Here is a 25,640-nt window from a genome sequence, read left to right as displayed (position 1 = left end):
GTGGTATGGAAATACTTTTAAAAAGCATTCTCTTGGAAACAAGGGGAGGAGGAATGGGATGAGGAACTGTAGGAGGGATGACTGGGTTTGGGGGAGGGTCATGACTGGATTGTAAATAAAACAAATAAAAATATATTTTAGAACTATAAATGTTTAGTCAGTTAATTAGCATAAGGGCATTGGAATATGAAATTGCAATATAAAGTGCATGGTAATCAATCACTTAGATTGATCAGGCTTACATGGACTGTCTCCCAAGGGTATTGCAGCTTCTTCTTTCTGCTTCCTCACCCACTGTCTTCCTGTGTAGCTCAGGCTAGCCTTGAACTCTTTTGATCCTCTAGCCAGACTTACTCTCCTGAGTGGTGGGATTATAGGTGAAAGCCATGACAGCTGGCTCTTACATGTCATCTTTAATATTAAAAAATAATACTTTGATAAAGAAAAAAACAAAATTTAAATTTCTTTGTGTTTTTTTTTAAGACATGCCACCAAGTCCCTTTCTTTTGAACTATTCATTTTTAATTTGGAAATGATCCCTAATAGCTCATCATTTTTTCCAAGCCTATACACATATGTATTTTTGTGGGATTCCCACAGTTTCCCTTTTGAGATTCTTACTAATACGTGATATATTTGTAAGGATTGGGGTACTTATAATTTGTGAAATCAGCATGTATCCAGTGTTTCCTCACTTTCCTTCAGCTATGGCACTGTAGAGTATGGATAGGACTCCAGCTCTGCACACAGGAGGTCTGCTTATTCCCATTCACCCCCATAGCTCTCAGGTCTCAGCTGGAGTGGTCTCAGCTGGAATTCTGCTCCATTCCTATGACTGTAAAACCATAACAATGCCCCTGCCTTGCCAACATCTTACCCCACAGGCTGGCTGCCTCCACCTTCCCGGGGCAGGCAAGACCACTATCATGCCCAGTGGAGTTTCAGTTCTGGCAATTTGCCACCTAGGTCTGGCACAACTCATGCCACAGAGGTCTTGGTTTCCTCAGAGACTTCCTTACACATAAAAATCTGGAATGTGCAAACCTTCACCGTGACCACAGCATAGCAGAGAGGAAAAGCTTTAAGGTATACAGCTTCATTCCATCTTCTTTACTTTTTATTTACTACTATGCTTTACTTATGTGTATATGTGCACTGCATGGGTTTATATGCATTTCATGCATCCTGTAGCCTGTAGAGGCCAGAGATGGTGTTGGATCACCTAGTGCTGGAGTTACAGGTGGTTGCGAGCCACCATGTAGGTGCTGGGATCCAAACCAAAGTCCTTCACAAGAGTAGCAAATGTTCTTACAAGACATTCCTTACCCTCTGCCTTTTAGGCACTGGATCTTCAAGGTCTAATGCCATGTGGTGTTATTTTGCAAGATATGGGAGAACATTCAACTCTAATGCTACACAGTCTGTCTGAGAGAGATTCTGAAATGGCAAAAAAAGTGTGCTTGCTTAGGAGAAAGAATTCAAAAACTGCCAGAAAGTAGTTGAATCCAAAGTCAAATAAGCATGGCATAGTCTAATATACGCTCTTTGGTTTAATTTGCCACACACAGGCTCAAGGCAGAGAAAGCATCTTTAAATAAGATGCTAAGACTCTCCAAATGAGTCTCTGAAAGTGGCAAAACATGATCTTGAAGATGTTAACTCTAGAGAAGAGGTGACATATTCCTAGAACTTATTCTTCTTTTATGAAGTCTACAGTCAGAAAGACTCTTATAATTCTATAGGTGGACAGACTCATACAATCTGAATGGCAGCACTGTTTTGGGGAGGGTCCTACTCAATTGTAGGATGGGCATTATAAAAGGCCAAAGGATGGGGCGAGGCAAAGGAAATGGAGTAAGATAAGGTACTTTTTAGTTGCTGGGACAAAACACCAGGACCAAAGTAACTTATAAGAGAAAAGTGTTTGCATTGCGGCTCATGGTTCTGGAGGGTAAAATAGAGTTCAGGGCATCGTGGCAAAAAGCACGGCAACGGGCAGACTGGCGTGGTGCTTTGGTGGTAGCTGAGAGTCTGCATCATGATTCATAAGAATAAGGCAGAGAGAGCTAACAGGATGCTGCTAAAGAAGGACAAAGCACTGGCCTTTCTTCCCACGCCGAGGTACTTCCATTTACACTCACAGGCAATGAGAAGCACTGGGGCCTCCTGAGCTGGGGAACGAGAGAGTTGTATATATTTCCAGCACATTAACAAAGCAGGATGAAGAGGAGCATGCCAGTCAGGCTGTGGCAGAGGATAGTGTCCTATTTTATAGAGGTAGGAAGGGCTAGCGGAGCACAGACAACGGAGATATGGAGAGACTAAGACTTGAGTAAAAACAAGTGAACTTCATCATAGATTGGAAGGTGAGCTTATGAGTTGGGTTGTTAGTGTCTCTCCTTTCTCTCTTCTCTCTCCTTTCTTCCCTCTCTCTCCCTTCTCTTTCTCTTTCCTTCTTCAGAGGTAGCTGGGGTCCTGAGCTAATGGGTAATTTCTCTTTGGCAAGCAGGATCTCACATCAGATTTCTGCTCTGAAAAGAACTCATGAAATATGGGAAAATGGAAAAGAAAGAAATCCTGTTATTACTCAGCAGCGATGAGTAAGCAAATGAGTACTGGCAATTGGCAGGATGGGCTTTTGCCAGGACTACTGCAAAACCCCTTGAGAATCTTTGGTGCGATGGACAGCTGAGATCTTTGGCAGGAGTTCATCAGAATTCCTAAAATTTGTTTTCCTAATCGCTGGCAGTGGTGTGTCTGGCCTCTGCTGCTTTTGTGCTTACAATAGATTCCTGAATTTCCTAATTCCCCGTGTTAAATCATTTTCTGATGTAAGAGTCTCATGTGTAGCTCAGAAGTAGGGAGCTTGTTCAACATCAGTAAGGCCTGAAGTTGATTACCAGCCCACCAGAGGGAGGGAGGTATGGATAGAAGGGGAGGGAAGGAGGGAAAGGAGGAGGTGTACACACACACACACACACACACACACACACACACACACACACACACACACACAGAATCTAGAATGGTTTCCATTTCATTGCTGGAATAAGACAATACTAAGTTTCTATCTTCAGTAACCAAATGGATGGAAAATTAGAGATTTCGTTCATTCAGCGTTCATTATTTGTTAAACATCTACTGTGAGTTCAGGCATTGGAATCAGAAGCAAGTTACAGTTACAATGCCAGTCTCCTGCCCTCAATGGAGGCTTACTTTCTAGAGATAAAAAAATAACACAATAAACCAATACTTAAATGTCAGAGAGTAATGCTAGGAAGAAAATAACAGATGATCAGATGAAGGAAAACATATAAGTGGTAGTATGACCTAGACTGAGTAGAGAAAAAAGCCTCCTAAGGAGGTCACATTTGATCCTGAAAGACACACACAACAAGGGACAAGAAGGGAAGTGTTAGGAGTCAAACAAGCCTGAGGGTGAGAGAGAAATATCATGGAAGGCCTGCTTGGCTCTGGTTCAATACTTGAAATAAGACACGAGGATGTTTAACCAACTGGCAATATCCTTAGATCCAGGATTTTTTCTTTTTTAATGTACTAGAGAAACAAGCTCTGTAGCAAATGGAAAAGCAGTGATTTTGGATAAGTGATGCGCCACTCAGACCTGCCATCTGCATGGAGCTGGACAGAAGTGTCCTTTAGGAAAGACCCGGCATTCAGTAAGGGACGTGGGAGGAGTTTGTTCAGAAGTAAGACATCAAAGCCAAGAGTCTATGCGACAACAAGGGATCTGCGACTATGCACGACACACCCAATAAGGGCAGCTGGAAGAAGAGGCACCTACCATGTCAGGGAGAGAGCAGGGAGAATTTGGGTTGGGACTACAAAATTCAGTTGTGGGGGAAAAAAAGAAAACAGGAGCTAAAGCACAATTGGTTGAGAGCAGGAACGGATTTCTGTGTTTGCAGCTCTTGTTTATTATTGTATTAGATCTCCTCAGCAAGGCAATAGGGAGAGAACAGACACTCAGGTGGGAAGAGACCCTTAGCTGCCTCCATTCACAGAGAACAAGCTATCCAAAAAGGATATCTCAGAGAATACTCAAGAGCTCTGAGAGATAATGCCTGAGTTTAATAAGATTGCAGGATGTACACTGAATGCATATAAACACACCAGAAGTGTGCATAATAGCAATAGACAACTGAAAATAAAAGTATCAGTTGCAGTCACACCCAAAAGTAAATACCCAGAGGTAAATTTAAAACTGTTCCAAGTTTTATATAATTAAAACTAAACTATTAAGCCAGTGGTGCACACTTTTAATTTCAGTGCTCAGGAACAAACAACAACAAACTAACAAAACCAAAACCAACCAAACCAAAATAATCCCCCAACAACTAAGTTATTTATTATAGCTAAAAATATGTGTATTAAAGACACTAAAGCAGACATAAATGAGCGGGGAGGTATATCAGGCTCTTGGATGAGACAAATAGTTGACTTTGAGCTATCTATTCTCTCCAAACAAATCTAGACTCAGTGTAATAAGATACAATTAAAAAAAATGTCTATTTCTATCAACATGCCAACAAGTTATCTTGAGAGATTAATGAGTTGATTCTAAATCTGTGTGGAAAATCAGAGGAAATAGAATAGCCTTAATGAATTTAGAAAAGAGAAGATCCAAGTTAAGGGGACATGTAATCTGATGTCAAAGTTTACTCTAACGCTGCTCTGTCTGAGGGTGCGGAGGTGGCTCAGTGGGTGCATGCTTGCTATGCAGAAACCCTGGAGAGCTGGCAGCAGTAGCTTCCCCCTGTGTTCTAGCTCACAGTTCTGTTGCTGAGACAAAAACAACCTGACCCAAACCTACTTACAGGAAGAAAGGCTTATTTCATCTTAAAGTCCCAGGTCACCATGATCATTGAGGGAAGTCGAGAGAGGAACTCAAGGCAGGAACCATGTTGAAATTGTGCCTGCTGGTTGGCTCTTCAGTTTATTCTTAGCTAGATTTTTAACATAACCCAGGACCACCTCCTTAGGGATGGTGGAACACACAGTGGGAAGAGGTCTCCAGCTTCGATTAATAATCAAGATAGTTCCCTACAGACAGGCCCACGAGCTCATCTGATCCAGACAATTCCATGATCAAGGCTATGTTAGCTTTAATTGTCTACTTTCAAGTGTGTATGATAACAAAAAATTTAAACATTCTAGAAAGGGGGAAAAATTCTTATATGGAGTTTGTTGGGTAGGGTGGAAACTTACTATAATTGGTTATAAGGCTGTTTTTATAGAGCAATAAAATGTTCTAATCTTTCCATGCTAGAAGTTTCATGATTTAATCAAATTTCAAATTTTATATCTACATCTCAAAAGAATGAATGTCTATAAATTACATGTTTATAATTTTGTACTGCTTGTTTTATTATTGTGGTAGCGTCTCATTTAGTCCATTCTACATTCTAACTGTTTACCTGGCCAAAGGTGACCTTAAATTCCTATCCTCTGGCACCATACCTGGTTTATATTGTACTAGAAATCCAACCCCCTGGGCTTCTTGAATGCTAGGCAGGTACTCTACCAACTGCACCACAACTCCATCACCTAATTATGTGTCTATAAACCTGACTTTAGCACTTTATTTGTTAGCTTTTGGGTTTCTCTGTATAGCTCTGGCTGTCCTGGAATTCGTTCTATAGGCCAGGCTGGCCTCTAACTCAGAGATCTGCCTGCTTCTGCCATCCTGGATGGTGCTGGATAAACTTTAAAATGACTAAGATCAAGGCACGAAAGCCTGAGGGATCTTCCTGAGAGCAATCTCCCTGGTAAAGCCTAAGGCAAAAGAGTGATAATAGACAGTCAATGAGGCAGAAAGCAAGGCGGGGGGAGGATGAGTCTGTTGCTGATGAGACAGACTGCTATTTATCTAATTCAGTGTTCAAACTCAGGAACATTTGGGAGAGAGAGAGAGCAGAGGAGGGAGTTGCTGTGGATGAGCCAGAGTCTCCAAAAACACTGTGTTTAATGCTTTTATTTATGATATTTAATTTTGAGAGCCAAAAAAAATGATATATTCTACATGTGTAATAAAAACTAGGAAAGTAAGACTGGGCAAACTGTTATTGTAGGATGACAACCAAGATATCGGAAAGTAACTCATGGTAGGCCCCTGATCCCAGGGATGCCTGTGTGTGGAAAGAATGACTGTGGGGGATGCTTTAAAAAATAATAATAAAAGGGGATATGGACCAAAACAATTAGACGAAGCTTATTCTATGAATTTACACTTATCTTCTGTTTGGTAATAGATATAATATTGACAGTATTTTAATTTTTTTGTATTTTAATTTTCTACTGCACTATATTTAAGACAATAATAATTTTTGGTGGGGGAAGGGATAAGAAATAAAACTTGAGTTTTGCTAGTTCTACCTAGCAAAGAAATGGCTTTCTTTGCTGTCTGGGAGGAATGATCAAAGTTGGTTTCCCTCTGGAAACACCTGCAGTATCTTTTGGATGGATGTACCGGTATCGCGCTCTGCCTGGGATGGAGGTGGCTGCTGAGTGCCAAAATGTTGGTGCCATAAATTAAAGCCACTCACATGCGTCCTGGTGGACAATCTCAACTCAGATTCCATTCTTGAAGCCGCTGTGGTCCCTGTGTCTACATCAGCCAGACAGATCAACTCCTCCTTCACCTCTCTAGGTTCCAGCCAGATCCCCACAGAAGGATGAGGGAGTGACTTATGATGGCATGTGTGACATTCCCTTCACTCCATTGCCCTTCCCAGGCTGCTGGACATAGCAGTGACAATTATAGTAACCTTGACTCCATAAGGAATGTGACGACTTGAACCTTAGCAATGAGTCATTCCAGAGCAAGAATTTGTACACTAGCGCCTGAGCTGGTGACTAAGTTGTGGAAGCACCAGGCACCCATCTAAGGAGATATGTTCATGAGGCAGAAATGGACTTCATTAACAATAAGCAAAAATTTTCAAATATCTTTTTTTTTGGTCTGAAAATATATTTGTCCTAAGGACCAAACCTGGTACTGAACTGGTCTATTCAATTTACTACTCAGTGACATTCTCTGGTCCTCTGGATGGCTGTTCTCCTCAAACAGCAAGTAGGCTGCCATCTGTATGAGAGCTAACTGGATCTTTTGGAATCCCATAACTTACTACATTCCTGAAAACTTGGAGGTGGTCTGGCGTGGGTTCTAAATTCTCCAGAAAACTAAGAATCTCCACGTGATCCCCAAACCATAGTTTGCTGTTGTGCTATCTGCCAACTTCAATTAAAGTTGGGGATTCAGTAGCAGTGACACTCTAAGTTGGAGGCTTAGGAATCGTCAGAGTACATGAGTGTCCTGGAATGGAGATGGAGAGAATTTAGATTTCCTTTTTATTTTCTCTCTCCTCTCTCCTCTCTCTCTCTCCCTCCCTCCCTCTATCCCCTCTCTCTCTTTCTCTCTTTTTCTCTCCCATTCTCCCCTCTTCTCTCCATTTTCCCCACTTTCTTCCCCCTCTCCTCTCTCTCCCTCCCCCCTCTCTTTTATAAAGGCTCTAGGGTTGACGCCAAGTGTGTAATGGTTCTTGTGTGCTTCAGGCCTTTATAAACACTGTTGGAGAAGGGGCTGTGGCATGTGGATACTGGTCAACCTACAAGAACCACTAAATGCCTTTAGCCATGGAACTATAATATTGTGGAACAGAAAGAGAAATGGGAGTGGCTGGCCAAGCGATGATTTAGACCTCATGAAATCATAACACACTGTCTTAAACTTTGTATTGGTAAAACATTGGTCATATAAATAACCACCATGATTCTGCATAAATTTATGAAGATGAACTTGGAAAAAAAACTAGAAAAATAACCCTTGCATAAGTGAAAATTTTCATTGTTCAGAATCAAACCCAAATTTTTCATGTCTGTTATAGGCATTCCTGATTAAAAAAAAAAAAAAAGCTTTTAAATATCTCATCTGACAATTAGGTGGATTGGATGGGGACCTGAAGCTTAACCTTCATTTCTACAGTAAATATGTTCTAATCATTTTGAAGTTGCTTTGAGACTTTTTAAGAAGACTCTAGAGGAACCAGAGGAACATATTTTCTCGAGCATGTTTACTGCTGTAGCTTCATCAAAGATACACACGATTGTGACATAGTTGTGGCATAGAGATGATTGTGACATAGTTGTTTCATAGTGAGATGAGACCATTGCAAGCTGGTCTAGAAAAAGCTTGTTGATCTTGGATAATCTTTGTGTCAACTTGATGGATTTAAAATAAGTAAGCTCTGTCCATGTCTATAGGAGAGTTTCTAGATTAGGCTAACTGAGGAGAGAAATGTGGGCAGCACTGTGGGCATGTGTCTTAGACTAAGTAGAAAGAAAAAAAGAAAAAGAAAAAAAAAAGAACTGGGCAAGAGTAGTCAGTGTTCTCTCCCTCATAACATGTGAATACAATGTGACTAGCTGCCTCAACTTTCTGATGATATGGTGGACTGAACCCCCAAATTGTGAACCCAAATAAACTCTTCCTTCCTTACACTGCTTTTTCAGGCATCGTCTTTCAGCAACATGATGGACTGAAACAGACAGTGGCCTTCAAGTGATGTTGAGAGGACCACTTGAATGGCTGATCCTGAAGAATGTGAGGTACCATCTCAGGACCCCATTAGGGTAGGGCCCTATCAGGCTGGCAGAGCATCTTCTTCCTACTCCAGAATTGGTTGAGGTCTTTGTACCTTGGCATGCTGCTGTTGACTCTGGGTTCATTCCAGAGAACAAGAGCCCTCTACTGATCTACTGTGGTTTCTGGCTTGAGCTGTTGAAAGACTTTTTAGCCCATGGTATATTTGAAGTAGGATTTTTTTTTTTTACCTTAATGGAAAAAGTCTTTCTCCATTATTTCAGTTCAAGTGACAAGGAGATGATTCATGAATTCAAAGTGTCGTTATGAATTGACTGCTTAAGCTGTGGGTTAAGGGGGAATCGGTGTTTGCCTCTTTCCCTCAAATACACATATTTGAGATTCTGAAATGAAAGTGCTTTGGTGCAGTGTCGGGATAATTCAATAATAGGCTCTAAAATTCCTTCTCCTAAATAAACCCACATGTTCTTAAAATTAATTTTTTTTAATGCTATCTTTGGTTTTTTTGATGCTTTACCTCTCATTGTAGAGTAGCTCAGCATGCCATGTCTCCCTGAGGGCAGGCATGGGTCTTCATATTATTTCAATTCTTGATGAATGTTCAAATATAAAAGAGCCTTGTTCCATCTGGCTCTCTTCACAGGGGACTGAGAGATGGTGATGGCCAGACCACTTAATTTCTATCAAGACCAAAAAAAGAAATAAAGAGCAGATCTAGATTGCCAGGAAACAGAAGCCAGGCATTTGGTTGTTAAAATCACAAGAACAACTGGATGGCCAACAAAGTCTGCTCTAAATGGCATAAGGGTTTCATCGTGGCTTTCTGATCCACACCCTCCATGGTCATTCCTACAATTGTACAAACCTAACATTCTCCATGATTGTGGCAATGCTAATTCATACTTGGTCTCTGGCTTCTGATAAAACAAAGCCCTTCCATGATATAAATGGGAAGGAGAGGCAGACCTGATTTGAAGATTCCCATGAGAGCTTTTTTTTCCTTACAGGAATGACTGACTCTCTACTTCCTCTTCAAATCTGGGGGAATGCTAAACGTGACTCTCGTGTGGGATACACAGTTAGTGATATCTGAGTTGGAAAAAATGTACACCTTGAGCCATCTGCTTGCCACCAGTCCCCAAAGCATCTTTCCGACGCTGAGAAGCCATGTTGGAACCTAAGATTTTGCTCCACTGACTTAACCCCAATGTTAAGCTAACAATTTTTACAAGGAAGCGTCTGGAAAGAATGAGAAGAGTTTCTTCAACCATGTCAAAACTCAAGCAAATGTATTCATAGCTCTTTGATATGTCATGATTGCCCTTCAGATAAATGTAATCTAAGAGATATCTCTATTTGTAGAAACTAAAAGAATTCTACCCAAAATGTGTCCTGCCTGCAAATTGTGCAGGGGAAAAAGTAAAGCAGAGACTGAGGGAATGGCCAACCAATGTCTGCCCTGCATTGAGAACCATCCCATGGGTACGAACCAATCCCTGACACTATTACTGTTACTCTGTTATGCTTGCAGACAGGAACCTAATATAACTGTCCTCTGAGAGGTTCCACACAGCAGCCAATGAAAAGAGATGCAGACTCACACCTAAGCATTGGAGGGAACTTGGGGAGTCTTACAGAAGAGTTGAGAGAACTGAGGGACCCAAAGATGATAGGGACTCCACAGGAATACCAACAGAGTCAACTCATCTGGACCCTTGTGGGCTCCCAGGGACTGAATCACTGACCCAAGAGCAAGCACCAGCTCAACCTAGGCCCCCTGCACACATACAGCAGATGAGCAGGTTGGTTTTCAAGCAGGTTCCTCAACAACTGGAAGGAGGGCTGTCTCTGAGCCTGTTGCTTGTCTGTCTGTGGATCCCACAACCCTAAATGGAAGTCTTGTCTGGCCTCAGTGGGAGAAGATGCACCTAGTTCCAAAGCAACATGGGGTGTGTGTGTGTGTGTGTGTGTGTGTGTGTGTGTGTGTGTGTGTGTGAGTGACACCCAGAGGGGGCTTCCCCATCTCAAAAGAGAAGGGGAAGGTGGAATGGGGAGAGAACTTGCATGAGGGGGTACTAGGAGAAGAGGAGGCTGACATGGTGATGTAAAGTGAATAAATAAATGAAAGACTTGATGATGTCATGTCATGAGTTATATTTTAAAACAAAACAAACCTGCCTTGCCTCCTCTCCTTCGAGTAGCATTAATCATGTTCCAACTGCCTGTGCTCGAGACCGTCACACTCCATTGTATTTATACTCAGAACATGTGATAGTTAAATTCAGAGGTGGACTTGACTGGACTAAGAGATGCCCAGATGGATGGTAAATCTTTTTGAAGATGCCTGTGAGGGTGTTTCCAAGAGAGATCAGCACTTGATTTAGTAAACTGGGTGAAGAAGATAGGACCTCGCCAGTGTGAGTGGGCAGCACCCATCTGTTCAGAGACTTGATATAGCAAAGGAGAAGTGTGGATTCGCTTCTCCTCTTTCTATGGAAGCATCTGTCTTCTGCCCTTGGACGTCACTCCTCTTGTTCTTAGGCCTTCAGACTCAGACTGACACCTACACTGCTTTACTGGGCATCCAGCATCCAGCAGATCATGAAATTTCCTGGCCTCCGTAGGCATCTATAGATGTATCAAAAAAGCTCTTCAGAGGTATGATAAACTTAGAAAGCCTCTATTTTCTCAGTAATTAAGAAGTCTGCATTAAGATATCTCTAAGATCATGGTTTCCTATTTGTAATTTTATTTAAAAAAAAATAAAGAGAGGAGCTAGAGAAAGTACCCAAGGAGCTGAAGGGGGTCTGTAACCCTATAGGAGGAACAGCAATATGAACTAACCAGTACCCCCTGAGTTCGTGTCTCTAGCTGCATATGTAGCAGAAGATGGCCTAGTCAGCCATCATTGGGAGGAGAGGCCCTTGGTCTTGCAAAGATTATATGCGCCAATACAGGGGACTACCAGGGTCAGGAAGCTGGAGTGGGTGGGCTGTAGAGCAGGGTGAGGGGAGGGTATAAGGGAAATTTGGGATAGCATTTGAATTGTAAATGAAGAAAATATCTAATTAAAAAAAACAAGAGAGAAACAAGAGAGAAAGGAAGGAAGGAAGGAAGGAAGGAAGGAAGGAAGGAAGGAAAGAAGGAAGAAAGAAAGAAAGAAAGAAAGAAAGAAAGAAAGAAAGAAAGAAAGAAAGAAAGAAAGAAAGAAAGAGGGAGGGAGGGAGGGAGGGAGGGAGGAAGGAAGGAAGGAAGGAAGGAAGAAATAAGGGAGGGAGGGAGGGAGGGAGGGAGGGAGGGAGGGAGGGAGGGAGAGAGAGAGAGAAAGAAAGAAAAGAAAGGAAGGAAGGAAGGAAGAAAGAAAGAAAGAAAGAAAGAAAGAAAGAAAGAAAGAAAGAAAGAAAAAAGGAAGGAAGGAAGGAAGAATGAAAGAGATTCTCCTCTTTAAAGTTCCAGTCAAGAAATACACTGTGATTATAAATGATCAGATTTACCTGTAGTCACTTTTAGGAGATAGTGTCTCTATTTCCGAGGTGGGTGAAGAGACTAGGGGAAAGGAAAGAATTGAAAATTTCCATCCAGAGAAAATTTGCCAGTCTCTGATTGTCTCTCGCCTTTCTTTGGATGCAAGAAAATTCTTCTACAATATTCAGATGTTTTCTGCTAGTTTCTATGGGATTTTGAGCTTTAAAATTAAGGCATTTTCTACACAGAGATAATGTGAAGATACCAGAAAAACCAAGAATGATGTCCTTGCATATTTATAAACATATTTAAACCTTGTCATCATATAGACCGTGTTCTGTTTACTTCCTTCAGGAAAACAAACAAACAAACAAAAACAACCAGAGATTGTATATCTTTCCAAGAACCACCTGCTTAAAATTCTCCAGGGCACAGTACTAATCTTATTGTTTCCATGCATTCAGTATTATATGAGCATTTAGTATTTTCAGGTTGATAACTGGCCACCACTCTCTGAAGGCTCATGGAGAACTGTTTTGAGTTTGTTCACATAGTAAATGTACTTGTAGCCACAGAACTCAGCTATGAATACAGACATTTTTCTTTCTTTTTTTTTTTTTTTTTTTTGTCTAAAGACACACATGCACATGCAAATGTGCCTATTTGGGGTCACTTTCATGGGGTACTGGTGTTTATAATAGCAGAGCTCAGCATAGCACAGAGCAAGCACAAGCACTTTACCCAGAGAGCGCCAGGCTCCATTAACCACTTGAAATCCCTGGAGGGAAATGTCATTTCATTAGGAGGCCTCTTGGCTGCTAATCAAGGGCTTTCCATTTCCTTAAGCATATTGATTTGGGAACAACTTTCCTTTTCTGAAAAACAAACAGTTCAAGAAGCACTTTCTGCAGGCGCACCGAGAGAACCTGGTTTTCTTGGGTAAATGGAGGCGTGGTAAAAATCACCCAGGACTCCAGCAGGATGAAAAGCCTGGTGTCTTCTCCAGCGAGAAGTCACTGAGCACACACAAGTCTGAAGGCCACCAAAGCCCCCATCATACCTGAGCACTCTGTGGGGCTTGCAGAAGTGAGGTGTATGTGGAATAATACCAGGTCAGCATTAGGATACCATTTGGACTTAGTCTTTTGCAGTAAGGTCTAGTTGATATTAAAAGACAACCAGGCACCATTTTTGGTTGTTTGGTTGGTAGGATGACTCACACCACATTTTAATGTGCCTTTGTAATTGCAGGCACATAGTCAATACTTAGTAACCATAAGTGAAATATGAATCTCAGTGTGCAACATTGCAATGTTTGTCCACATTTAGCTCTCCTTAAAAAAAAAAAAAGAAAACCAAAGTTAAGTAAACACGAGGATACAAACCAGTGTATGTCTCACATTAACTTCTACTACTCTTTTAATCTAACATCCACTTAAATCATCTTTTAAAACACTGATTTTCAAAAAAATTAAAATTAAAAATTTACTTTAATGAAGTGCTTATTATTGATGTGTACACATATGTGCATGATTGTGTGAACATATGTGCAGAGGTGTGTGCCAGCACTTGAAGAGGCAAGAAGAGTGTGTCTGATCCTGTAGAGCTGAAGTTATAAGCAGTTGTGGGCCACTATATGTGGCTACTGGATATCGATACAGGAATAACAAAGCTCTTAACCACTGAGGCATGTCTCTGCCACTTAACTCATAGTTCTTAGCCAGGGTGCTCTTAGTTTAGAATAAAAAGAAGTGTCATGCATCACAAAGATCATAGGACTCATGGCCAGGCTGGATTTGAACTCTGCTCTCTCCCACATAGTCACCTGGTCTGGCCATGTTACTATCTCTGTTGAGTTTTAGCCTTCTCCACAGAGACCCAATAATAGCATCTAAAAATTGTCTATAGGTCAAGTTCCTTAGCCTGTGGATTTCCACTTCCTCCAGTAAAATCCTAATGATACAAGTCTAAACTGTGGCAAAATAGAAAATAATTATGTGTTAATATCATGATGCCATTGGTTGGCTTGTGGAATCTGTACAATAGAAGTGATTGGTTCCTTCCGTCAGACTTCATACTTGTCCCACCCTCTCATATCCACAGGTAAAATTTTTGTAATCTGGGCAAAATTAAGAATTAATTAATTTTAATTTAATTAATTAATTAAATTTCTTCCATTGGGGGTCCTATGTTCCATCCAATAGATGACTGTGAGCATCCACTTCTGTATTTGTCAGGCACTGACATAGCCTCACAAGAGACTGCTATATTGGGGTCCTGTCAGCAAAATCTTACTGGCATAAGCAACAGTGCCTGGGTTTGGTGGTTGTTTATGGGATGGATCCCCGGATGGGGCAGTCTCTGGATGGTCCTTCCTTCTGTCTCAGCTCCACTGTGTTTCTGTAACTCCTTCCATGGGTATTTTGTTCCCCATTCTAAGGAGGAATGAAATATCCACACTTTGGTCTTCCTTCTTCTTGAGTTTCATGTGTTTTGCAAATTGTATGTTGGGTATTCTAAGTTTCTGGGCTAATATCCACTTATCAGTGAGTGCATATCATGTGAGTTCTTTTGTGATTGGGTTACCTCACTCAGGATGATATACTCCAGATCCATCCATTTGCCTAAGAATTTCATAAATTCATTGTTGCTAATAGCTGAGTAGTACTCCATTATGTAAATGTACCACATTTTCTGTATCCATTCCTCTGTTGAGAGACATCTGGGTTCTTTCCAGTTCTGGCTATTATAAATAAGGCTGCTATAAACATAGTGGAGCATGTGTCCTTATTACAAGTTGGAATATCTTCTGGGTATATGCCCAGGAGAGGTATTGCTAGATCTTTTGGTAGAACTATGTCCAATTTTCTGAGGACCCGCCAAACTGATTTCTAGAGTTATTGTACCAGCTTGCAATCCCACAAGCAATTGAGGAGTGTTCCTCTTTCACCACATCCTCGTCAGCATCTGCTGCCACCTAAATTTTTGATATTAGCCATTCTGACTGGTGTGAGGTGGAATCTCAGGGTTGTTGTGATTTGCATTTCCCTCATGATTAAAGATGTTGAACATTTTTTCAGGTGCTTCTCAGCCATTCAGTATTCCTCAGTTGAGAATTCTTTGTACTCTGTACTCCATTTTTACTAATAGGGTTATTAGATTTTCTGGGGTCCAGCTTCTTGAGTTCTTCACCAAACCCAGATACTATTGCATATGTCAGCAAGATTTTGCTGACAGGACCCTGATATTCCTGTCTCTTGTGAGGCTATGCCAGTGCCTGGCAAATACAGAAGTGGATGCTCACAGTCATCTATTTGATGGAACACAGGGCCCCCAATGAAGGAGCTAGAGAAAGTACCCAAGGAGCTAAAGGGGTCTGCAACCCTATAGGTGGAACAACAATATGAACTAATCAGTACCCCCAGAGGTTGTGTCTCTAGCTGCATACGTAGCAAAAGATGGTCTAGTCGGCCATCATTAGGAGGAGAGGCCCTTGGTCTTGCAAAGATCATATGCCCCAGTACAGGGGAACGCCAGGGCCAGGAAGCAGAAGTGGTTGGGGAGCAGGGCAAGGGGAGGGTATAGGGGACTTTCGGGATAGCATTTGAAATGTAAATGAAGAAAATATCTAGTAAAAAAGAATTTTTCTTAACTTTAGAGACTACCATTATTGCCCACAACCCAAGATCCAGCACTATCATTTAAAACACCCTTGGATATGCATATTTCCCATGGTGACCCTTCCTACATTTTCCCCTTTATGTGTTGATAATAAAGATCCTGTGGAAAAATCAACTACTTAAAGCTTATTGGGAAGCATGGGTTTCCAGGTGACATATTTCCTCCCCTCTGGGTCCATAAGTTGCCTTTAGCCAGGGTCAACATGAAAACTGTTAGGTCATAGGCAAGCCCATAAGGGTACCATTAAGGCAGACACAGCAGAAGGACTGTAAAGCAGCCCAGGCCACTGTGATGAATAAGATGAAAACACTCCATAAACAGAACGGTAGACAATTCTACCTAAAGAGTTAATTAGCTTCATGCAGCGTATTGGTGAAATAGCCAAAATAAAAGAAAGCAATGATTTTCATGTTCTTTTCTTGTAACATGGGTCATCTACTTCTTATCAGGACAGCCAAAGAATGCTGAAGACTTCAAGAGGAGTCGATCTTTCTGGTGATACTTGGAAGTAATTATTAGTTCTGGAAATGTAAACTTTTTCTAACTGATGAGATGAGTCTATTTATACCTTATAATGAATTCATAGTTTTGGTGAACCCAAGAAGACTAATGGGGATAAACATGAGAAAATAGGACAGTGAATTATAATTAAAACAATAAATCAACTTATCATCTACAAGGAGGTTTCTCCCAAGACTTTTAAAAAATACAGTACTGGCAGTAATAGGATTTTCAGAAAGACTGTAAAAATAGAACTTGTTAATGGGATGTTGTTTATTGCTATTCATATAGCTGGAAAGCAAACAACTTCAGTGGCCATTTTACCCCCAAGAGATTATATATATATATATATCCTAGATTTTTTTTTTTACTTGTCAATCATCTCTGATAGATAGGCTAGAGGTTGCCTTCCATTTTAAAATCCCCTTTGTATTGCTAGTACCTGAGACAAGGGTAGCCCATAAACTATAGGGAGTAAATAGAACCACGAGGATGAGGGGAGGGGACTAGAGGTGAAAAGAAAGATGGCAACTCAACAAAACCTAAGGTACTTTTGGCTGTTATTTCCAAGAACAGGTGCTCACAGATAATGAGCCAGTAAAGCAGCAAATACTGTTAGCCACGCAGAAAGATGACAGAGAGGGGAAATGACATCTAGTCAGTAAATATTTAACCATATGCTAAGGGACCTCTCATCATTTATCAACTTTTTTTTTCTCCCTTTGGAGGTTGCTTGAAGGTCCACCATAAATAAAAGGTCAATGGCAGTTTTTATAAGCATTATTAAATTCTGGGAAACTTTCCATACTGAATGTGAAATAGGATCGCAGAGAAAAACGCTGAGCAGATGAAGAACAAGAAGAGGAAGAAAACTGGCTCATGGATAAGGAGACAGCTGTTGAGTGTGTGAGATCCAGAAGATACTAGGCATTGGATGGGGGAGAGTTTTTCCTTTCGATGTTTCCAGAGAAAGATAATAGAGTAAACAAACTAGGTATCAATAATTGCAGCTAAGAGAAAAGTCGGAGAAACAATAGAGTGTGCTGGAGGGTAACTAGCAGAGGCTGAGCTAGTGTGGTAACAGTCTACCTGGTTAGATGAGGCCTCCCAAAGGTACAACATTAATTCCAAGGTCTCACTGAGTGGAGGAGCCCTGAGGACATGCTGGAGAAGAATCTTTAGAGCAGATGGGATGCGCCAGAGTCCCTGAGATCAGAAAGAGTGTATCTGTTAGACCCAAAAGAGGTGCTTGTGGGACGCAGAACAAGAATCAGGCCCGTAATCAGCATCGGGAAGCAGAGCTAAGGCAGCAGGCAATGATGCGGAGGTCAAACACAGGAATCTGAATTTCCTTCTTGGAGTGAAAACAGATCTGATTTGTCCCTGATACAGAATGCTTCGCCCGCTGTGTGGCAGAGACTGGATAACAGGGCGGTGATTTGAAGCAGGGCGGGATGGCTGTAGCCTGAAAGAGGGTTGGTGGTGGCATGAGTCAGATTCTGGCAGTGGAGACCAGAGAATTGAAATTACCATGATTATTTGGCTACAGAGTGTGGAAAGGAACATAATTTCCATAAACGTAAAAATTGAGCAGAAAATTGTGGCTATACAAGGAATGAGGCTAGAGAAATGTTCGGTGCAATGGCAACATGGAGGTGAATGGAAACCGGGCAGGGACTACAAACGAGGCCCGAAGAGGCCAGATCGTGTAAAATCAGGGTTACCCAGAGCCTTCATCATCAGCCACTGAGTGGTCATATGCATAAAAGTGATATCATGAATCTCATTTTGCGGATCTTTCATTACAGTACAAAGCCTTCATTGAAAGGTCACGAAATGGGACCTCAGCTCGCTGCCATGGCAGCAGAACTTCCCAAGGGGAAATCTTCTGGCTTAACACAGAGTGCCTACAGATTCCTCCCACGACTGGAGTACCAGCTGACCTTCCACATGAACATTTGTGAGCGAGCAGTCCTCTCTCTCTTACTGAATCCTTAGCTATTGGAGGCAGCATGGGGTATCCATATCCGCATCCTTCATCCACAGTGTGCAAGAAACACTTATTATTTCTCAGATGGCTTGACCTTGTGATGAATCTTTTTCAGCCTGGAAAGCATGCGGGGAAGCTATCTCTTCTTCCTCCTGCCTTTCATCACCCTCAGACCCTACTCCTGTTTTCCCCTGACAAGGCACTGTAGTAAAAATATGTGAAGTTAAATGCATGATGCTACTTTTAAGGAGATAACCTCATACACACCAGGCAAGCAGTGGGGTGAGACAGAATGGCCAAAAGCTCTCCTGTGGATTAATGAATCTTACTATGCAATAGTTCACGATTAGAATAAATGGCCAATCCTTCCACATAACATCTGTGTTTACACATTAGAGGCACTACACATTTTTAAAAAAGAGCACTAGGCAAGGCTAGCAATAATGAGAGATTCCTCTTTAAACACTGTGTATAATCTGAATAACAATAAACCTTGATGGAGAACGCCTGTATTCGACAACAATCTGCCCAAAACAGTGGTTGAAAAACAGAGATTAAAAATAATGTACAGTCCTAGGAGGTTGTGTTAATTAAGTTGAGGAGAGCGATAAGAGCTCAGACAATTGCAATAAGATGCAAAGTCTCTCTATTATCCTTTCGTGATAGGATCCACCATTATCTGAAAACCCACCACACTGGCAGCTAATTCATATGTAGAAGTCCACGTGTAAAATGTGTTACTTTCTTTTCTGTTTGGACAGAGGTGATTTTTCAAATACAGGGTTTGTTTATTTATTTATTTTTAATAGAAGATAGGGGTTAGATTCATAAACACTAGCATGACCAAATAAGATTACATTCTCATTTTCAAACTTCTTATTATACCAGGGTCCAAAACTCAAGTTATCATCCTCGCTTAAACTAATTTAAATACTATTGTTCTTGTGGATTTTAGTCAGAATTCAGCACAGAAAATGCAGTTGAGGGCTGTAACTAAAAGATATGTGCTGCCTCTGAGAGATAAAGATCAGTTGTTAGTTTTCACATTTATTAGCCTATCAAATGTTACTGTGAATTAAATGTCAAGACCCCTTTGGCACAGTCTTTTTTCCTTTTACCTGTTTTACTGTGATTGTTCCATTTAGCTAGACTCTGTTCAACAAAATGTAGCTTAGCTAGCTGTGACACGAGCTTAAAGAGACAATAAAGGCTTCTCCAGGAGCACAGATTAGCACTGACAAAGCCCCAATCAGCCACGAGCTGGACATGTTTTCTGTCTTCCTCATTTTTGCTCCACAAGATAAGGTGAGGTATGCAATGGGAGACTCCTGTGTTATAGTTAATTTTAACCTCCATATCAATAAGCAGAGGCCTTTTCAAGTTATAAAAAGTGTGTCATTATTGTTATCAACTGGAGAGAATGAAGTCATTGTTCTCATAATGGTAAAAAACTGGCATGGAACGGAAGGGTGAAAGAACACCTCAGGCTGGAGAAAAATCTCCTGCTCCCAACGAGCCACTTTTTGATATAAGCAAGACCACGTCCAGTGCGGAATTTCTTCCTCAACTCAGCATTCAAGTCAAAGAAAGAGACTTACAGCTGTGTCTCAGAAACTTGGTCTGTGAGTTGCTTGGCGATACTTGATTCATGACTTCTACAAAGCATAAAAATTAGGGCAGACATATAAATTAAAGACTTACTGATGACAGAAGGTTACTTGGTGGGAGTAAATGAAGTCTATCATAGGAAGAGGGCGGTAGATACCAAGCCTAGGAAGAAGAGCTTCATAGGAGCCGATATTCCTTCGCACCAGGTGACTTGTTGGCCTTGCTCTGCCCAGCCTACCTTGTACACCTCCCACCTCCCCCTATGGAAGCTTAGGTTAGATATTACCTGAGGAAATCGTTGAGTTCTGCATTTTTCTGTCTTTGATGTGGCTGCCAAGATGGGATAATATAAAAATTCCTCTTATATTTCAAAGAACGTATTTCGCCTAAGTTTAATGATCAACCTCAAACTCATGTGACTGAAACTCAAGAGCGATAGTGACAATAATAACGCATGGGCCATTCCTCTGCAGGAGGACAAGGAAGGGATAAATCCCACTGGAGCCCTGCATTCATGCTGCTGTGATCATCTTTCATGAGGCTCCAGTATCCCTACACTCACCAAGTGAATTCTACAGTACTGAAATTAATCTTTGTTTATGTGTTGTAGGGCCATATACAAAGCCTGGATGAAAACTCACCAGCTTCGTGTTTCTCTCTTTGCAATGAGACCTTTGGTTCCAGTTTCCAAGAGCCCCAGTTAAATGTGACACCAAAAAGATTCGAATCATAGTGTATAAATTCAACTTCCTTCATTTTCTTTGTTTTCATTGTTGGGGAGGTGTGGTGGTAGTGGTGAATTGGGGGTCACCCTCAGCCCTTCCTTATTACTGAGCTATTATAGCCCCAGCCTTTCCAGCTCTTTTCTAGCTGACATAATTTTTCATTTCTTTTATGTGAAGATTATTATTTCAGTGATTAACAGGTTTGTCTCTAAGGCACAAACTGTTCAGAGACAGTTTCAAGTGACATGACCTAATTGGGCCCTTAGCCATGTACATTCCTGAACTCTCACCCAGGAAATACTGGTCATGATCTGTACAAATGGCCAAGGGACAATCCTGAAGGCTTGGAATGCCTTGAAAATGCTGTCATATCTGAGAGGTTTGGCTGGTTCTTTCCATATACACCCCTATTTTATATTCATTGAACTCGTTCTTGGAGTTAAGAGATGGAGTTGTACTAACATCCAGTTGGTGATTTGAGATATTGGTAACCATTACCAGGGAGTGGATAAGGAGAGCTGATGTTGGTGAATAACCTACTGGACACTAAATAGGCCAGTGTCCCCAGCTTGCAGCAAACAAACCACATTCTTGCTTACTAGGAAGCCAACAAGAACTTTTCCAAAATTGGATTTCATTTCACTTCTAACTCAATTACGTGAAAATTACTAATTGTTCCCAACAAACTTAATTAAAATAAATTACTTTGCCTCCGAAATGGGTTTGGCTTAAATGGAAATGCCCATTGATGAAAAACAATTAGACGTTTATACACAGATGCCACATGTACATAGTTTGACTTTAAAAGAACCGTGACTCGATTCAAGGCCACTATTTTCTTTCTTTTTCTGGTTTCATTGTGAATACTAGAGACAGCAACAGATCCAATTAACTTCTGTGGCTGCTCTGTTTCAATTCACTTTAGTGCATTTCATTTAATCGATAGAAAACATTATTTGTAGTAGGAAGAATCAATTTTGTTCTCACTTTCTGCCTTCTATCATTGAAACTCTCAATTCACAACTATGCAATTCATTATATTTGCTGGCAAATGTATTTGTTTCCTATTTTCCCAGTCAGCTAGAAACCCCCACATGCAACACAGATTCTTGCTACCTAAGGATTTATCATATCAGTACGAGTATGACCTACAGACTTGCTAAATGAATGTTCAGTTGTTAATCTGTACAGGAACATTCAGGAATGGTTTACTGAATGACTTGCCATTATGGAAACAATGAAGCCAGGATTCTGCGTCTTGAGGTAGTAACATCAGCAGCCTTCTAACAAGGGATAATCTTACTCAGCTGTCCAGTGAGCAGTAGAACACTACAAGTCTATTTTCAAGGTAAAGACAGCCTTTCTTCTAAATCATCTTTGACCAACCTAAATTCTAAGGTATGTTAAGAAAGCTAAAAAATGTAGCAGGGCCCAGGTGTCATTATATCATTACTGTAAGATTTGTATGCAATTGTTCATTTCCTTTATAAACAACATAGTAGATTGGCAGAAATGTTTACATCTCTCTCTCTCAACTTAAATTTGACTCGGACCTTTGGGCTGGCAGGAACTGTAGACTCAGTTGCCATTTTCCTTCATTGAGAATATTCCTGTTGGGCAAGGCTCTAGGATGTTTCTAGGCCCAGAAGTTCTGAAGGAGCCCCAGTCACTGGTACAAACACAACCCACTACTAACCATTTCTATGTTTGTCTTCAGCCATAGAGACCCTTGTTGCTACACTTGGGTCTGGAAGTCTCTGATAAGGCTGGAGTATTTATATATTGAGGGAACATCTTCCATAGGGATCTTATATGGTCAACTCTCAGAAGTCATACCAACTCTACAAAGTACTCATAGGATGCAGACCTACCACCTTCTCTGGGTCTTGGTTTTGCAAACTCACTTTCCTAAGGCCTCCAAAGGTTGAATCCTTTCTTCCTCTCCTTCAGAACACCTGCCTAATCTTAATCATCTTTAGCCTTTTGCTATAGTTTGGAACTGGAATGGTCCTAAGTTTCATTTGGTGAAGTCGGGTTCCATAGAGATTTTGGGGATGCAGTAGAATTTTTACAAGGTGCAACCAAGTGGGAGGAAGATAACTCACTAGGATTGTGTCCTTGAAGGGACACTGGTCTCTGGCTCTTCCTCGTTCTCTCTTTGCTTACCTGCTGCCAAGAGATTACATTTATTCAAACATACACTCCCACTAGGATGTATTTCCTCACAGGTCCCAAACAATGTTGTCAATAAGCCATGCACTGAAATCCCTAAAACTGTAAGCTAAATTAATTTTTTCTTATAGTTTGATTGTTCAGATATTTTTAGTCATAACAGAAAAGTAGCACATACCATCCCAAAGAACAGAAAGCATCCCTTACTTCTATCAGGAAGTAGAGCTAGAAGAATAGGAAAGTAAATATTAGAAGCTGCTATTTCTACAAGGCAATGTTTACCCACTAGTATTTCAGGTAAGGAGGACTGGTGTTGGGTTGAGGAACAGGGATAGAAAAAGAGAGAGAGAGAGATTATACAGATAAACAAGTATTTAAACCAAGTATGTCATCACCATTAAATGCTTTTGTCTTACTTTTAAAAAATAAGTGTGTGCCTGCCCCTACCAGCATTGCAGTTGTGGCTGCTCTGTTGCATATGTGTCAGCAGGTGGCAGAGAGGAGAGAGGCTGTGTCTATGCTCAGTGTCCTGACCTGTGAACATCTGAATGATTAGTAACCTCACATTCCCTAAAAAAAAAAAAAAAAAAAAGCAAGCCTGAGGTGACTACCAAGCCAGCACCAGGGGCCCTCTGAGCAGGGAGCTAGCCTGAGATGACCACCAGGCCAACACCAGGGGACCTCTGGGCAGGGAGTTAGCATGAGATGACCACCAGTCCATTGTAGCACAGCCTGGCTAGGCTTCCAGGGTGGGGAATGTGCTGGAGACTAGAAGAACCAGGTCTGGGACATGACCTCAGGCAGGAGTGAGCCTGAGACAGATAGCCCTCCTATGGGGATACGGTGATAGGTCCATGCAAGGAGTGAGCCTGAGACAACCTTTAGTCTGGTGACATGGGGCCCTGATAGGAAGCTAGCCAGAATTGACCACAAGTCAGAGTTCCACACAACCCTTGGGGAGCAGACCATGCCTTAGACAAGCCTGACTGGAGCCCTACTTCACAAGTAGGCCATAGCACTCCTGAACCCACTGCTAAGACGAGCCTAGACACTCAGGATGTAGGCACAATGGAGAGAGGCAAAACTGGAGGGAAGTGAGGAACAGTCTTATGTGAGTAGCTGGTGATGCTAACTGGGACTATGGTGGGGTCCTGGCCTGTGAAACCAACAGAGGACATACCTGGGTCATGACCCTACAGTAGCAGGGTTCAGTTACCACCAAAGGCCAGGTGTGCACCCTTGGTCTGGGCTGCCACCTGAGGGCATTCCTGGTCTGGGATGCCAACTGAAAACACTTTGATGTCTGAGGGCTATACAGAACTGGCCCCAGCCCACACCTGGGAATCAGGGGAGAGCTGGCCTAAGGACATGCCTGCAGGATAGCTGTCCACACCTCTAGGCAGCTTTAGTGCTTCAGAGAGCTAGCTCTGCCACTTGTCTCCCGTTAGCATAGGCAAGGGAGAGATACCCTCCTCTCCCCTTGCCTCTTACCACCTGCAGCTGGCAGGAGAGCTGGCCCCACCCCTCACCAGCTGCAGCACTCAGAACCCTGTTCGTTGCAGCACTGTAGAGCTGACTTGGGGAATGGGGCTCTCGCAAGCCAGTGTGAGTGTGGGAGAGTTGTTCCCACCACTTTTCTGCTGTGTGGTGACACGAGCGAGGGAGGGAGAGTTCCCTTCACCCCTTGCCACCTAAGGCAGGCTGGAGAGCTAGCCATCAGTTTATCAGAGCTCACTACAACAGCACTCAGCACTGAAGATCAGGTCCTGAGCCTTGCCCAGGCAGCACAGTGTGGCTGGCCTTGGATGTGGGATTACCAGGTGAGCCAGCCCCAAGGATGTGAGCACAGAAGAGTTGGCTTTGCCTTTTGTCTGCCCCTCAGAGGCATGGATGAGGGAGAGATGCCCTCCTTCCCTTTCTTATCCCTCTCTACCTATGACAGGATGGGGAGCTGACTCAGAGGTCATGAGGGTGGGAGAATGGAAAGGCATGAGAATGGAAGAGCTGGCTCTGCCCCTTGCTGGTTGTAGCATTGCAGGAGAGTTTGTCCCAGTGGTGTGGATGCCAGAGAGCTGATGGGTTGACAGACTCAGATATCTCTCAGGCCCAGATCCAGGGCTTTGAACTGACACACCCCAACGTCTATTCCATCAACGAGTACTGGAGTGCATGGAGGGGCATGTCTTACAGATCTAAAACTACAAGATCTCCATGAGACGGGGCAACAACAGGAGATCTGAGAGGAGTCCCAGTGAGATTCCAGTATTAATAGAGTAGCAGAAGCCAGCGGCCTCATACCAGACCAGTGAGTCACTGCGATGAACATTTGCAAGCAAGGAAGTATGGACAAAAGGGTACACTGTGGGACACATTGTGACACACTACAGCTTCCACAACAGGATTCTCTCTCCCTCTCCCTCTCCCTCTCCCTCTCCCTCTCCCTCTCCCTCTCCCTCTCCCTCTCCCTCTCCCTCTCCCTCTCCCTCTCCCTCTCCCTCTCCCTCTCCCTCTCCCTCTCCCTCTCCCTCTCCCCCCCACTCTCCCTCTCCCTCTCCCTCCCCCCTCTCTCTCTTGGCAGGGAGGTTGCAATGGTGGAGGGTGGGTATGAGGGGCAGGGGAGATGAGTGGAACTGGGCACATGATGTGAAACTCACACACACACACACACAAACCAATAACATGTTCTAAAAACTTAGTGTGTGTGTGTGTGTGCCACAGAGTACATGTGGGGGAGTTAATCTGCCTGTTTGCAAGAATTAATTCTCTTCTTCTATTATGGGCTCCTAAGGACCAAACAGTGGTCTTCAGGTTCAGCAGCAGGAATCGTTATCTGCTGATTCAACTTATTGGTTCTACTGTTAAATATCTTGATTGT

At 42.2% G+C, this 25,640-nt stretch overlaps 1 protein-coding gene, 1 long non-coding RNA gene and 1 other non-coding gene across 8 annotated transcripts in view; 2 read left to right on the top strand and 1 right to left on the bottom strand.

Annotated features, from left to right (window-relative positions):
- Positions 1 to 25,640, bottom strand: part of Sorbs2 (sorbin and SH3 domain containing 2) — a 320,119-nt gene that overhangs the window by 222,958 nt on the left and 71,521 nt on the right. The gene's annotated exons all lie outside the window — the stretch shown is intronic.
- Positions 45 to 24,148, top strand: Gm16351. 5 transcript variants are annotated; one of them, XR_003947381.1, is made up of 5 exons: positions 45 to 8,260; positions 8,533 to 8,628; positions 11,165 to 11,281; positions 16,219 to 16,277; positions 16,999 to 24,148. It is a non-coding gene; the product is annotated as a predicted gene 16351 (long non-coding RNA). The 5 variants fall into 5 exon arrangements; XR_003947377.1 differs by having other exon boundaries at positions 9,631 to 11,281; XR_003947379.1 differs by having other exon boundaries at positions 8,533 to 8,652; positions 9,631 to 11,281.
- LOC115485643 lies at positions 23,202 to 23,333 on the top strand. Its single transcript, XR_003947696.1, has one exon. It is a non-coding gene; the product is annotated as a small nucleolar RNA SNORA17 (small nucleolar RNA).

Source organism: Mus musculus, chromosome 8 (assembly GCF_000001635.26).
Source record: "Mus musculus strain C57BL/6J chromosome 8, GRCm38.p6 C57BL/6J".
In the NCBI taxonomy this organism is placed as follows: domain Eukaryota; kingdom Metazoa; phylum Chordata; class Mammalia; order Rodentia; family Muridae; genus Mus; species Mus musculus.
This window is presented reverse-complemented; position numbering and strand designations above follow the sequence as displayed.